Genomic DNA, 15,624 nt, shown 5'->3' with positions numbered 1-15,624 from the left:
TCCTGCTGTATGTCTCAAGATGGAACAGTTAGTGAGCACATAGATGAATAAGCAGCAGTTTTTTTATTCATTACTTTGAAAATTTAGTATTTAAATGAGTGACATAATCTTACTTAAAGAAAACATAGGTACACTTTGTTGAATATTATAATTCACATAGTGACTTTTCTTTTGCACATATCACTCCATTAACCATACTGAATTAACAGGAAAACTAAAATATGTATCAAAATCACAACAGTGACTCCACTCAGGGGAAAATTTCAGATGTTATAGTTTCAGATATTTTTAAATTGTCTAAAATATGTAAAAGTCAACACTAAATTTAATTATTTCATTTTAAGAAACAAAATCTAAATATACTACCCAAACTAAATCAGAGTGCATTATTCTGGATTGCATTTTTTAATAAAGAACTTTTTTCTATATTGGGGGATTAATGGTTTACAGCACACAGTAAAATACAGTAGTTTATACCTGTGTAACATTTCTCAGTTTTCCACATAACAGTTCAACCCCCACTAGGTTCTCCACAGCCATCATGTTCCAGGACCTGCTCCCCACTCCAGAGTTTTTTAATTTAGTGCAATACACAAAACCATATTCTTCTTAGTGTTTTCCCATCTGATGTTGTTTTTCAATTTCTGCTGTGTGTGAGATCATCCCATCTTCATCCTTTTGATTCTGACTTATCTCACTTAACATGATTCTTTCAAGCTCTATCCAAGATGTGGTGAAGAAAATGAAGTTAGCAATTTTAATAGTTGAGTAGTATTCTATTGCATATATATACCACAATTTACTTAGTCACTCATCTGTTGTTGAACAACTGTTTTGCTTCCAGGTTTGGGCTATTACAAATTGTACTGCTATGAACATAGGTATACACAAATCTTTTTGGATGGATATGTTTTTTCAGATGTTTGTTGGCCTTTTGGATCTCTTCTTTGGTGAATATTTTGTCCATATCCTCTCCCAATTTTTGGATGGGGTCATTGGATTATTTTTTTTTTTTGCTGAGTTTGTTGAGCTTTTTATATAATTGTGGTTTTAGCTTTTTGTCTGATGTATGACATATAAAGATCTTTCATTCTATAAGGGGTCTCTTTGGGTGGTGATTTATTTTGTTGTGCAGGAGCTTAGGAGCTTTTTAATTTAATGTAGCCCCATTGGTGAATTTTTGTTATAGTCTTTTTTAATTGGATTTGTTCCACTGACTATGACTTTAAAATTTAGTCAGAAAAGAGTTCTGCCAATATTTTCCTCTAAGTGGTTGTTCGTTTCTGGTATAACATCCAAGTCCTTGATCCATTTGCAATTTACTTTTGTGTTTGGTGAAATACAGTGGTTCAGTTTCATTCTTCTGCATGTTTCAACTCAATTTCCCCAACACCATTTGTTGAAGAGGATCACCTTTCCCCATTTAATAGTTGGAGTACCTTTGTCAAAGATTAGATATCCATAGGTAGAGGGGATTATTTCTGGACTCTCAATTCTATTCTATTGGTCTGTGTGTCTATGTTACAGTACCTGACAGTTTTGAGTACAATGGCCTTATAATACAATCTGAGATCTGGAATTGTGATGCCTCCAGTTCTGTTCTTTCTTCTCAAGATTGTTTTGGCAATTCTAGGTCTTTTCTAGTTCCAGATATTTATAACTTTTGTTCTATTCTCCTAAAAAATTAAAAAATAGATAGAACCTTGATGGGGATTGCATTAAATTTGTATATGACTTTGGAAGGCATATTCATTTGAACGTGGAACAGCTTTCCAGTTTTTTGCACTTTTTGTTTTGTTTTGTTTCCTTGAATAGTGACTCACAATATTCAGTACACAAATCTTTCAATTCTTTTGTTAGGTTTATTCCTAGATATTTTACTGTTTTTATTGCTATAGTAAAAGAATTGATTTCTAATTTTTTACTCAACTACCTTTGTGTTTGCATAAAGGAATGCCACTGACTTTTCTGTGTTAATTTTGTAGTGTGACACTTTACTATAATGCCTGATAACTTCCAAGAGCTTCCTGATATATTCCTTAGGTTTTTATATGTATACTATCATATCATCTACAAATAGAGAGAGTTTGACCTCTTCTCTTCCAATCTGTATCTTTTTAATTCCTTGCTCCTGCCTGATTGCTGTGGCAAGAATTTCCAACACTATGTTGAATAGTAATGGTGATAATGGGCATCCCTATATATTACTTGATCAGAGGGGGAATGCTTCCAGTTTTTTACCATTTAGTATCATGTTCTATATATAGACTCCACTATCTTGCAGAATTTGCCTTCCATTCCTATATTTGTAGGATTGTTATCATGAAGAGATGTTGGATTCTTTCAAAGGCTTTTTCTGTGTTTATTGATATAGTCATGTGGTTTTTGGTCTTGCTTTCATTGACATATTTAAACCAGCCTTGAATCCCTGGGATAAACAACACTTGGTCATGATTAACAATCTTATTATACGCTGTTGTATCTAGTTGGCTAGAATTATTTTTCAATATTTTAGCATCTATGTTCATCAGAAATATTTTTCTATAATTCTCTTTTTTTGTTATGACTTTGTCTGCTTTTCCTATCAGAGTGATGCTGACTTCATAGAAGCTGGAAAGGAGTATTTTTGTGTCTTCAGTCATTTGGAAGAGTTTTAAAGGTAAAAGTATTGACTCTTTTTGTTAATACTTATCTTTTTATTATCTGTATTTATTAGATTGAGACAGCCATAAATTGAGACGAAGGAGGAAATAAAGAGGGGGAGAGACAAAGAGATCCCTGAAGTCCTGCTTCACCACTTGTGAAGCTTTCCTCTTACAGGTGGGGACCAGGGCTTGAACCCCACTACTTGCTCATTGTCTCATAGTGCTCAACCAGATGCCTTACTGTCCTGAATTAACTCTTCCTTGAAGGTTTTGTAGAATTTATTTATAAAACCATTTGTTCCAGGACTTTTATTCTCAGGAAGATTTTTAATAACTATTTCAATAACTTTTGTTATAATTGGCCTGTTCATATTGTCTAGTTACTCTTTGTTTAATTTTTGAAGTTTGTGGGTATCTAGGAACTTGTCCATTTCTTCCAGGTTCTCTAACTTGGTGGCAGAGTTGTTCATAGAAGCCTTGCATGGTACTTTGGATTTCTGCTATGTCTGTTGTGATATCTCCTCTTTCATTTACCGCCCTATTTATCTGAATCTTCACTTTCTCTCTCTTTTTATTTGAGTCTGGCTAAGGGTTTATCAATTTTGTTTACTATTTCAAAGAGAAGAAACAATATATATCTTTATTGATGTTTCATATGGTTCTCTTATTTTCTATGTTATTTATTTTTGCCATAATTTTAGTTATGTCAGTTCTTCTGATTGCTTTTAGGCTTCCTTTATTCATCTAAGTCTTTAAGGTATTCAGTCAGGTTGTTTATGTGAGTTCTTTCTTGCTTCCTAATGTATGCTTATATGGCTATAAAATGTAAACTACAATGTTAAAAATCAATACATATTATATATTGTTATAATTTCATAATTATTTTTTAAAGAACAATGTATTCTTCAGAGAGAAAAACCATAATTTTAATGATTTTAAAATATATAACTTGGTAACTTAATACATTCACAATTCTTGCCAAAAAAATCTTGAGGAAAAGGAAACAGAAATGGGGGTAGCATACTCTCAGAACTCAAACTATACTATAAGGGCATCATAATCAAAACAGCCTGGTACTGGAACAAAAATAGGTACATATACTAGTGGAACAGAAATACAAGCCCAGAACTAAACCCCCACACCTATGGACATCTAATTTTTGATAAAGGGGTCCAAAGTATTAAATGGAGGAAGGAGACTACATTCAAACATAGTGCTGGGAAAACTAAGTTGAAACACGTAGAAGAATGAAACTGAAAAACTTTATCTCACCAGAAACAAAAGTCAATTCCAAATGGATCAAGAACCTGGATGTTAGGCCATAAACTATCAAATATTTAGAGAAAAACATTGGTGGAACACTTTCCCACCTAAACTTCAAGGACATCTTTGATGATATAAGCTCAATTGCAAGGAAAAATTAAACAAAAACAAATCAATGGAACTACATCAACTTGAATAACTTTTACACAGCAAAAGAAGCCATCACACAAACAAAGATATTCTTCACAGAATGGGAAAAGATCTTCATCAGAAAAGAGACTAATAACCAGAATATATATAAACTCACCAAACTTAATAACAAAAAAGCAAGTGATCCCATCCAAAAAATAGGCAGAGGATATGAACAGAATATTCACTACAGAAGAGATCCAAAAGGCGAACACACACATGAAAAATTTCTCCAGGTCACTGACTGTCAGAGAAATGCAAATAAAGACATTAAGATACTACCTCACCCCTGTGAGAATGACATACTTCAAAAATGACAGCAGCAACAAATGCTGGAGAGGTTGTGGGGACAAAGGAACCCTTCTCCAACCTCTATGGAGAGCAGTCTAGAAAACTCTCACAAGGCTAGAAATAAACCTCCCACATAACCCAGTAATTTCTCTCCTAGGGATATATCCTGAGGACTCCATAACAATCTACCAAAAAGTTATGTGTACACCTGTATCCATAGCAGCATAGTTCATAATAGCTAAAACCTAGAAGCAACCCAGGTGACCAACAACAGATGAGTGACTGAGAAAGTTGTGGTATATATATACAATGGAATACTTCACAGCTATTAAGAACAATGAACCCACCTTCTCTTTCCCATCTTGAATGAAGCTAGAAGGAATTGTGTTAAGTGAGCTAACTCAGAAAGATAAAGACTAGTATGGGATGAACCCACTCATAAACAGAAGTTGAAAAAGAAGACATAAAGGGAAACTCAAAGCAGAGTTTGGAGTATGGCACCAAAGTAAAAATCTCTATCTAGGTGGAGGGTGAGGGTATATTGTTCAGCTTCACTGGGGGTGGGTTTGATGGGTGGAGGGACACAGACCTTTGGTTGTGGGAATGGTGTTAATATACACTCCTCTTAACTTACGGTCTCACAATAACTATTTTTTAAAGATTTTATCTATTTATTCATGAGAGAGACAGGAGAGAAAGAACAGAACATCACTTTGGCACATGTGCTGCCCGGGATTGAACTCGGGACCTCATGCTTGAGAATTCAGTGCTTTATCCACTGTGCCACCTCCCGGACCACACAAATAACTATTTAATTAATATGAGAGGGGGAAATGTATTGAATATTTCAAACTTTTTGATGCATAGACCATGGGCTGAGTATATGTTTCTTCAATCTAAGCACTTAAGACTTCAAATTGATAATCAGATTTAATTTAACAGTGTACTCAAATTGTTAATACATTTTCTAATAATTACTTGTTCTTTGAAATACTGTCTCCAAAAAAGTTTACTCTAAGGAGAACAGAAGCATCTCATGGTGCTACTTTAGAAGATACTGCTATACATAAATAGCGTAAAAGAACATAAATTATGGTGAGGTCTTGTATGATACAGCAAATCCTAACAAGGGGATTTTCAAAGTTAACCCAATTGCCAAATAATTTGGTTATAGCAATAACTATCTATTGCCTTCTTAAACCATAAGACAGCAGGAACCTTTTCCTTTTGGCATAAAGCTCATATTTCTCTTGGGCCTGGAACCCCTCTAGGGCAAGGCTCACTTCCCTGCATGCTTTTCTTAAGTCACACCAACTGATGTTGCATCTGCTGATCCCAACCTAATCAATGCAATGAGTACCATTGTTGCTACGCTTCACATTGGTTTGGTATTGCTCTCCCCCCCACCAGGAGATTGTGGTTTAGCCCCTGCTAGTTCCGCGCCTCTTTTTCTCCCTCCCCCCTATGCTACATAGTCCCAGAGTTCTCCCTGCAGCCGCGAAAGGAGAAGGATGCAAGACAGATCTGTGTGGTGATTAGTTTAAGGGTCTCTCTCTGCCGCGGGAGGAGAAAGACAGGAGAGCACATGTTGGCCCGCTCATGAATAAAGATTAAACTGTGTTTTCAGCTCAGCCGTGTGTCTCTGGTTATCTCTGTTACCTTCCCGTGAAGCCAGCCCAGTTAAAACAACATACCATCTTGGCATGCTTCACTTCAGAATATGTCAGGTGTGGAATGTCAACCCTTCAGCATCATTACTTGGGTGAGACCTTTCCTTTCTCATAGGACTTCTTAATTCCATTTCAGGTGGTCCACTTCCTAACAAATCCTCAAAACCTAGATATAGACCAGGTCCCATGAGATAGGGCAGATGTACACACTTATCCATAAATTAAGGCAAAATATATACATTAAAGCAAACATGCACAATAGTTACAGTGAGTCAATAAATGAAGCAAGCAAGTAGAAAGACCTAAAAAGACACCTTAAAGTACCTAATGAAATAGTTTCTACTTAGACCTTTGTTGGGACCATGTGTAAGCCTGATAGAGCTTAGGGAGAACCACCCCCATCTTTGGATGGAGGTCTGAGAAGATAACCTCTTGGTAAGTCTCTCTCAACCGAGGTGAGCATAAGGGGGGAAACTCAGACTTGGTTCTTTCCTTCTTGACTCTCAGGCCCACAGATACCCCAATACTTCCCTCCATTAACTGCAGGCCACATGGCTGCAGATTCACTTATTCAAAGTCACCTTCTGATCACAGAAGAACACACCTTATCACACACTTCATCACACACCTCAGACCCCAGACAAAAGAAATTCCAAACTATATGGCTTTTTGATATTCATCTTCTCTCTGTCTCACCCTATGGGTTTAACCCCTATGCTTCTCTCAAATACCTTTGGATAATTAAGTTGCTTGTGTCATGGAAAATAACTGTCTTGTATCTCATCAATTCCTGTCATACCAGCCCCCTACCTTAGGGGCATGCTGACTGTTAAGAAACCTATAATTTCTGACATGTTTCAGCAATAATTACCTCCATTGCTTTTCTATTTAACTCATGTCCACTTTGCTAATAAATGGACTCTAGGATTCTGGGATTCGATGGACTCAGATTCTAGGCACGCTAAGAGTCCCCTGGTGTCTTTTACTTCGTGTCACCCCTGTCATGAGTGAGAAAGAACCAGCCCGTTACCTTTCCCCTGGAGACCACCCCACCGGAGAGGGAGAGAGATACCCCGAAAGACCTAGATATCCTCCTCCCCTACTTACTATTACACTTCCCTCAGTCACTCCAAAGCTAATCTTATCAAAGTAAGGACTACAAAAGCTTAATAAGGGCAAGAGGCTGGCATACTTCAATGTTGACTCTTTAGTCACTACCAGGCACCCCAACACCTGGGACTCTAGTCAGGGAGTCCTGGGATTCCCACATAGACATGATGGATCTAGACCTCTAACAGATCACTCTCAGCACTGTCATGGGTCATCTCCATCAGGAACAATATAATGGACACCTTTGGGGGCCCCTAAAGGACCTTGCCCTCAACGTGGATCAGCAATGGTAGGTAATGTTCCATTCTCCAAATGGAGGTTTGACAACATACTCTACCTACCACCTGAGGAAGATGGGTCCTGAAATTAGTGCAGCCTGGTATGTTCCTAGCTGTGACCACAGAATTCAAGCCCAGACCTACAGGGATGCAAAGGTTACATAGGCTCCTAAACTAAATATGGGCCCCAGACCAAATTGATGGGGTTTACAGCTAACGCTTTTTATATACTTTTCCCATATTTGTGAGGTACTGTCTTCCCTAATTCAGCTTTCTAGTCCTATTTTCAACTATGACAATAACCTGTGTCTACCTGCATATTAGATGACAGGCTCAGGCAAGAATTAGTAAAGTCAAAGTTGGAAAATATACCCCTTGGAATATACCTAAAATAGACCTCCTAGCTTTTTCCAAAACAGAGACCCCAAATCTTCATCAGTTATATTCTTGCTTTTAGGTTCATGATTAGTCAACAATTTGTTCTGCTTTCTGTCCTAACTCTTTTTCAGCCACTAGGTTCTAGATGCTATAATGATGCCAACCTGACTTCCTTGTGCAGAGGACCCCACCAATGTGTCCTGGAGCCCTGCCTCCCCAGATCCCTGCCACACTGAGGATAGAGAGACAGAGGCTGGGAGTATGGATTGACCCGCCAACATCCATGTTCAGTGGAGAAGGAATTATAGAAGCCAGACCTTCCACCTTCTGCACAGCATAATGATTCTGGAGTCATACTCCCAAAGGGATAAAGAATAGGGAAGCTATAAAGGGAGGGGATTGGATATGGAGCTCTGGGGATGGGCACTGTGTAGAAATGTACCGCTGTTATCCTATAGTCTTGTCAATATTTCCATTTTATAAGTAACAACATGAAAAAACATCCACAGTTCTATATAGTCATAATCATTGTTTAATTCCATAATATTGACATCACAGCCACTCCCCACAAAAATAAACATGTCCATTAAATATTCATTTTCCACCCCTCCAACTCATACTACTAGTCTATTTTCTATGTATGTGAATTTGCTGATTGTGTGCATTTTATGCAAAATGGATATATAAAATATTTTCTTTGTATTTACTTCTGTAATTGCTTCTCTGCTGGACATGGACATTATGTAGCAATAAAAAAAGATAATATTGTGTCTTTTGAAGATAAAGTAGATGGTGTTGGAGATTATGCTCAGTGAAATAAGTAAGGAGGTAGGGACAGCTACAGAATAGTTTCATTCATATGCAGAATATAGAAAATTTGAATATACAAATGTGAAAAAAATGTCATCCTATTTTTATGAAGGTGGGAGAACTATAGTGGTTATCTATGGGATGGGAATGGGGATACAGACCTTTGGTGACAGGAGAGTGAAAAATTGCCAATTAAAACTATACTGCAATCATACAATCTTGTAAGCCACTGTAAAATTAATAATAAAAATTAAAATATTGAATTTAAAAAAAAAGAAATTTTCAGAACCTATGTCTTATTAATCTTTGCTTGAGCTAGATAGCTAATGTGAGAGCTGACCAGAAATTTTGTCTGGGAAGATGGTGTCCCAGTTGTGAGTAAAACAAAGAAGCAGGGCTAGGACAGAGAGTAGATTACATACTTGAAGAATATATATACATGTAGTTAACCTTTAACAACAATGATCTAACCCAGGGCCCATGTCCATTCATATTTATCAATAGGAGCCTGTTAAAGCTCTGAGTCCCTGTCAGACTGAGCCCACAGTTCATAGTCACAACTGTGCACATTAGAATGCTGCACTAATTTCAGAACTAATCCTCCTTGAGTGGAAGAATAGGATGACCCAGCCTCCCTTTAGTGAATGGGGCAGTCCTTGTCATTGCTATTTCATGGTGAGGGTATGGTCGTGAAGAATCCTATAAAAAAAAGGGCTTATAATGATATTCCCAATGGGTGACCAGTGGCGGTAGAGAGAGGGATCTATCTACCAGAGGTTTAGGCCCATATTATCTATGGGGGAATCCTAAAATTTTTCTACTAACCTAGGTGATTGAGTAGGGCTGCCGATAGTGGCCAAAAAGGCCACCATTAAGTGAACCTATCTCTCGCCCTTATCCAGCTTTTATAGTCACTTCTTTGTCTGACAAACTTGGGCTTTCTCACAGTTGTTAAAGTGCCGAGTTTTTTGTTGTTGCTGTTGTTGTTGTATCCAAACCAGTATAAGGTTTAAGGGATCTGGCCTCAAGTTAGGGAGGAAACAGGCCTGGATTTTAGTGGGGTCTTAGTTAGCCACAAGTTTTTCTGCATGTACTTGTTTGATTATTCTAACAAAGGCTGTCATAGGGACAGTTATCGTCCTTTACTTGATATATAGTTTTTGCCAGTATAACTCTTGACCAGTTATATAATGTTTCTTCTGAAGCTTATCAAGGAGTAAAAATAAAGCTAGTGTTCTGGTATAAGGGATTTTTTTAAATGGAAGAGTATTTTTTATTACTGCCTTTAGTATAGTTTATTGAGTACATAGAGTGATTGAGGGAAGTGAAGTAAGGGCTAGGAGAGGAAGGTGTTTAGGCCTAAGTAATAAATATATGATTTGAGAATTTATGTTGCCTTCTTTAGCCCATACTACTAGAATGCCAGGCTTATTTGATATAAATCTAATCTTGAAGGGCTATCAAGCACTTTTACTTTGTGGTATATAATTGCCCCCTTGCTTGTGGATACATGTACACATTTACCTAGTAGACTAGGCCTTACCCTGTAGCTTACAATTTATTAGCACTTTCCACACTGTCATCAGAACCAATTTGCTCTGTCCAGTGCTTTGCTGAATTGTCTGTTGCCCTCAGGAAGAAAATATACATGTTCACTTTTGAACAGCATTTAAATTTATTATGAATCCAAAACATGACATTGTGATAAATATTGGAATTGAATTAATCAGTGCTGTTCTTGAAGTGTAACAAATTATAGTTATTACTTTGACAAGTACCTTGGCAGAGGCAAACACTGCTACAGAGATCAGATTCTGAAACAGTAAATGGGAGTGATTTCTGGATGTCTTCTTCTTGAGATTTAGTATTTGCATAAAGAAATGCCACTGATTTTTGTACGTTGATTTTGTAGCCTGATACCTTGCTATATTGCCTAACAACTTCCAGTAATTTTCTACTGGATTCTTTAGGTCTTTCTATGTATACTATCATATCATCTGCAAATAGTGAGAGCTTGACTTCTTCCCTTCCAATCTGTATCCCTTTGATTTCTTTCTCTTGCCTGATTGCTATGGCAAGAACTTCCAATACTGTGTTGAAGAGTAACGGTGACAGTGGACAGCCCTGTCTAGTCCCCGATCTGAGGGGGAATGCTTTCAGCTTCTGTCCATTGAGTATGATGTTGGCTGTAGGTTTGCTATATATAGACTCCACTATCTTGAGGAATTTCCCATATATTCCCATTTTTTGTAGAGTTTTGAGCATGAATGGGTGTTGGATTTTGTCAAAGGCTTTCTCTGCATCTATTGAGATAATCATGTGGTTTTTGGCTTTGCTTTTATTGATGTGATGAATGACATTGATTGATTTACGGATGTTGAACCAGCCTTGCATTCCTGGGATGAATCCCACTTGGTCATGATGAACAATCTTTTTGATGTGTTGCTGTATCCGGTTGGCCAAGATCTTGTTTAATATTTTGGCATCTATGTTCATCAGAGATATTGGTCTGTAGTTTTCCTTTTTTGTTCTGTCCCTATCAGCTTTTGGTATCAGGGTGATGTTGGCTTCATAAAAGGTGGAAGGGAGTATTCCTGTTTCTTCAGTCTTATGGAATAGCTTAAGAAGTATGGGTATTAACTGTTTCCTGAAAGTTTTGTAGAATTCGTTTGTGAAGCCATCTGGTCCAGGACTTTTGTTGTTGGGGAGATTCTTAATAACGGTTTCAATTTCTTTGTCTGTGATTGGTGCATTTAGATTTTGTAGTTCTTCTTGGTTCAGTTTTGGAAGTGCATAGGTTTCTAGGAATTGTTCCATTTCTTCCAGATTCTCTAGCTTGGTGGCATATAGTTCTTTATAGAAGTTTCGCAGAATTCTCTGTATTTCTGTGGTGTCAGTTGTGATATCTCCTGTATTGTTTACAATTCTATTAATTTGAGTCTTCTCTCTTTTTTGTTTGGTGAGTCTGGCTAGGGTTTTGTCAATTTTGTTTAATCTTTCAAAGAACCAACATTTGGCTTCATTGATCTTTTGTATGGTTCTTTTATTTTCGATGTTGTTTATTTCTGCTCTAACTTTAGTGATTTCTGTCCTTCTGGTTGCTTTAGGGTTCCTTTGTTCCTCTTCCTCTAAGTCCTTGAGGTGTGTAGTAAGGTCGTTCATTTGGGCTTCTTCTTGGTGTTTAATATGTGATTGTATGGCTATAAGTTTCCCTGTCAGTACTGCTTTAGCTGTGTCCCAAATATTTTGATAGGTTGTGTCTTCATTTTCATTAGTTTCCAGGAACATTTAAATTTCCTGTTTGAGTGAGTCTCTGACCCAGTGATTCTTAAAGAGCATGTTGTTTAGTTTCCAAATTCTATGTCTTTTAATAATTTTCCGTTTGTTGTTAAAAGTTAGTTTTACTCCACTGTGGTCTGAGAAGATACTTGGGATGATTTCAACGCTCTTGAATTTATTGATGCTGTCTTTGTGGCCTAACATGTGGTCTATCCTTGAGTATGTGTTATGTGGATTTGAAAAGAAGGTGTGTTCCAGTTTTTTGGGGTGGAGGACTCTGAAAATGTCCAAGAGGTCTAGTCTGTCAATCTCTTCATTCAATTCTCTTGTATCTTTATTGGTCTCTGCTTTGTTGATCTGTCTAAGTGTGAGAGTGGGGTATTGAAGTCTCCCACTATTATTATATTACTATTGATGTATTTTTGAAATTCTTTCAGTAGATGCTTAATGTATTTAGATGGTCCCTCGTTGGGTGCATAGATGTTAATAATTGTTAAGTCTTCTTGGCTGATTGATCCTCTAATCATTATGTAATGTCCTTGCCTATCTTTTATTACTTTATTTAATTTAAAATCTATCGTGTCTGAGATGAGAATGGCTGTTCCTGCCCTTTTTTGTGGACTGTTAGCCTGTATGATAGTTTTCGATCCTTTCACTTTAAGTCTGTGTTTATCTTGTTGTGACAGATGGGATTCTTGCAAGCAGCATATGGTTGGGTTATGTTTTCTGATCCATCCCCCCACCCTGTGCCTTTTGATGGGTGAGTTTAAGCCATTGACATTTATTGATATTATGGATTTAATGTATTGTAGTGCCATTGTTCTAAAAAACAATTTGTTTACTCTGATATATTGCAAGTATTATAGTGATGTTCTTGTTCATAAGAGGTATTTTAGTACCTCTTTCAGGGCAGGCTTGGTGATGGTTGCCTCCTTTAACTGTTGTTTGTCTAAGAAGGTTTTGATCCCTCCATCTAGCTTGAATGAAAGTCTAGCAGGATATATTATCCTTGGTTGAAAACCTTTTTCATTCAGGGCTCGATAGATATCTTGCCACTCCCTTCTGGCTCTTAGAATTTGAGTTGAGAAATCTGCAGATAGTCTTATGGGTTTTCCCCTGTATGTGACTTTTTATTTCTCTCTTGCAGCCTTTAGGATCCTTTCTTTATCCTTACTTCTTCTCATTGTGACTATGGTGTGTCTTGGTGTCTTCAGGTCTGGGTTGATTCTGTTTGGTACTCTCTGGGCCTCTTGAACCTTGATATCCTTTCTGTTATTCAGGTCTCAGAAGTTTTCTTCTATTATTTCCTCTAGAATGTTTTCTTCCCCTTCCTCTCTTTCTTCCTCTGGCAGGCCAATTATACGAATGTTACATCTTTTGAGATCATCCCATATGTCTCTGTTGTTGTTTTCAGTGTCTCTCAATCTCTTTTTAAGCTCTTTCACCTCTTTCTTAGTTTTCTCTAACTCATCCTCTGTCTGACTAATTCTTTTTTCTGCTTCTGTTAGTCTGTTTGCCCTTGCCTCAGCTTCTTTCTTCATTACAGCTATTTCAGCTTTCAGTTCTCTAATTGTCTCAAGATAATCAGTATTTTCCTTGGGGGTCTCAACTGTTGTTTCCCTAATACTGCCATTCCTTTCCTCCAATGTTGTTTTCATTTCTGTGATTAATAAATTTATTATTGCTTGCATACTTTTCTTATCTATGGTTACTTCTGACTGATTTGTGGTTTCTTCTGGGCTCTTGTCTTCATTCATTGGGGTAGCAGTTTTATTTGTTTTTAATATACCCTTTTTTTTATTTATGTGTTTCTCTCTTTTTTTTATGCTCTGTTGTTCCTCAGTTGTTGTGTTGTGAGCACAAGTAACACTGTACTAAATACCTTTATGACAATTGCACTCACCAACCTCCGGAATAACAGTAGCAACTGAAATAAGTATTGAAGTAGTTTATCTTTACCAGTTAGCCAAACAATTTCTCCAGTCCGTGAAAAAATAGTAACCAAATCCCAGTGAAGAAAGAGAAAAGAAAGAGAGGATAGCAAGAATAGACAGTTATGCAAATCTACTATCCAGTGTATATTCTAGGGGTAACAAGAGGGGAAAGGGAACTAGAGCAGAGATACACACATAGAGAGTCCACTCTGGGTCAGATTTCTTCCCCAAAGTAATTCACAAATTCAGAAAGGCAAAGAAGAAGGAAGAAGTGTATGACAAGATTAAAAAAAGAGAGAGAGAGAGAGAGAGATAAGAGAGAGAAAAGGGAGAAGATAAGAAGAAGAGTTGTAATTAAAGAGCAGTGCGAGGAACTTCCCAAATGTGTATCAGTGAATTTAAAAAAAAAAAACAAAAAAACACCCTGTTTGGTGGTATGGGGTATCCTGCTAGTAGCTGGTCCCAGGCACTGCTTATGGGAGGGGGGGGGGTTGGCAGGAAGGATGTATGCTTCAAAATTAAAAGGAAGAAAAAAGAATTTTTTCCCCCTACTCTAATTCTTAACCCAAATTAAGTTATAGACACCTCCTTGTTGTCACCGCTATGGCCCCTTATTGGCTGGCCTGTTAAAGGCAGAAAATCCTATTGTTTACAAGAGATGTGTCCGTAGCTCCAAGGCTAGCCGCTTCTCAGTCCGCCATCTTCTGGGAAACCCCCCCCTCCAGACTTTTTTAAAGGATTTCTCAAAAATGAAAACTAGCTCCAAGTCCTTTGATCCAATGAGAGCTATACTCAAGAAGTCTTTGGATCCGCCCTCAGGGTCACGGTGGACCCTGGAGACTCCCAAGAGGAAGCTCCTGAGCTAAAGTGCTCTCTCAGGGTCCTCTGCCCGCCGCGCTCTGCAACCGGCGGAGGAGCTGCCTTCCTGGGCTGGCGGAGGACAATGCCCGGCGTACTCGCTTTGCCCGGCGCCGCCTGGGAATTCTGGCGCCCCGCTAGTCCGTGTCACCTTTACTCTAATTCTTAACCCAAATTAAATTGTAATCACTTCTTTGGTGTCCCCCCTTTTTGACTGGCCTGCTAAAGGCAGAAAATCCTACCGTTGCCGACGATGCGATCAGAGCACTCGCTGTTAGCGACTTCTCAGGCCGCCATCTTCCTAACTCCCCCCCCCAGATTCTAAATTTTAAAGGGCCATGAATATGGATGTGAAGGAAGAGGAACTTAGATATACTTGTTAGAGTAAACTTAAATCGGTGGAGTCCCTATGCAAAATAGTATGAAGAGTCCTTAAAAATATGGAAATATCTAATGATCCTATACTCTTATGCCTAGACATTTATCTGTAATTGATCACAGCACTATTCATAATATCCAATTAGCCTAATGCCTATGGACAGATATGTGGGTAGAGAATATGTGTATGTATATGTATATGTATATGTATATGTATATGTATATGTATATGTATATGTATATGTATATGTATATGTATATGTGTGTATATATACACCAGTATGCTACTATTTATTTAAAAAAAATGGCAAAGGAGGGTTGAGTGGTAGTGCAGTGGGTTAAGGATCCGCACAGGCATCCCGGTTGGAACCCCTGGCTCCCCACCTGCAGGGGGGGTCTGCTTCACAGACCTGCAGATCTGCAGGTGTCTTTTTCTCCTCCTCTCTGTCTCCCCATCCTCTCTCAATTTCTCTCTGCCCTATCCAACAACAACAACAGCAATAACAACAATAATAATAAGCACAACAATGATAAAACAAAA

At 37.8% G+C, this 15,624-nt stretch overlaps 1 protein-coding gene across 8 annotated transcripts in view; it reads right to left on the bottom strand.

Annotated features, from left to right (window-relative positions):
- Positions 1 to 15,624, bottom strand: part of DGKB (diacylglycerol kinase beta) — a 918,246-nt gene that overhangs the window by 758,132 nt on the left and 144,490 nt on the right. The window lies entirely within an intron of this gene.

This window comes from Erinaceus europaeus, chromosome 8 (genome assembly GCF_950295315.1).
Source record: "Erinaceus europaeus chromosome 8, mEriEur2.1, whole genome shotgun sequence".
Taxonomy (NCBI): Eukaryota; Metazoa; Chordata; class Mammalia; order Eulipotyphla; family Erinaceidae; genus Erinaceus; species Erinaceus europaeus.
Note: the sequence above shows the minus strand (reverse complement) of the source record. Positions and strands in the feature narration are given on the sequence as shown.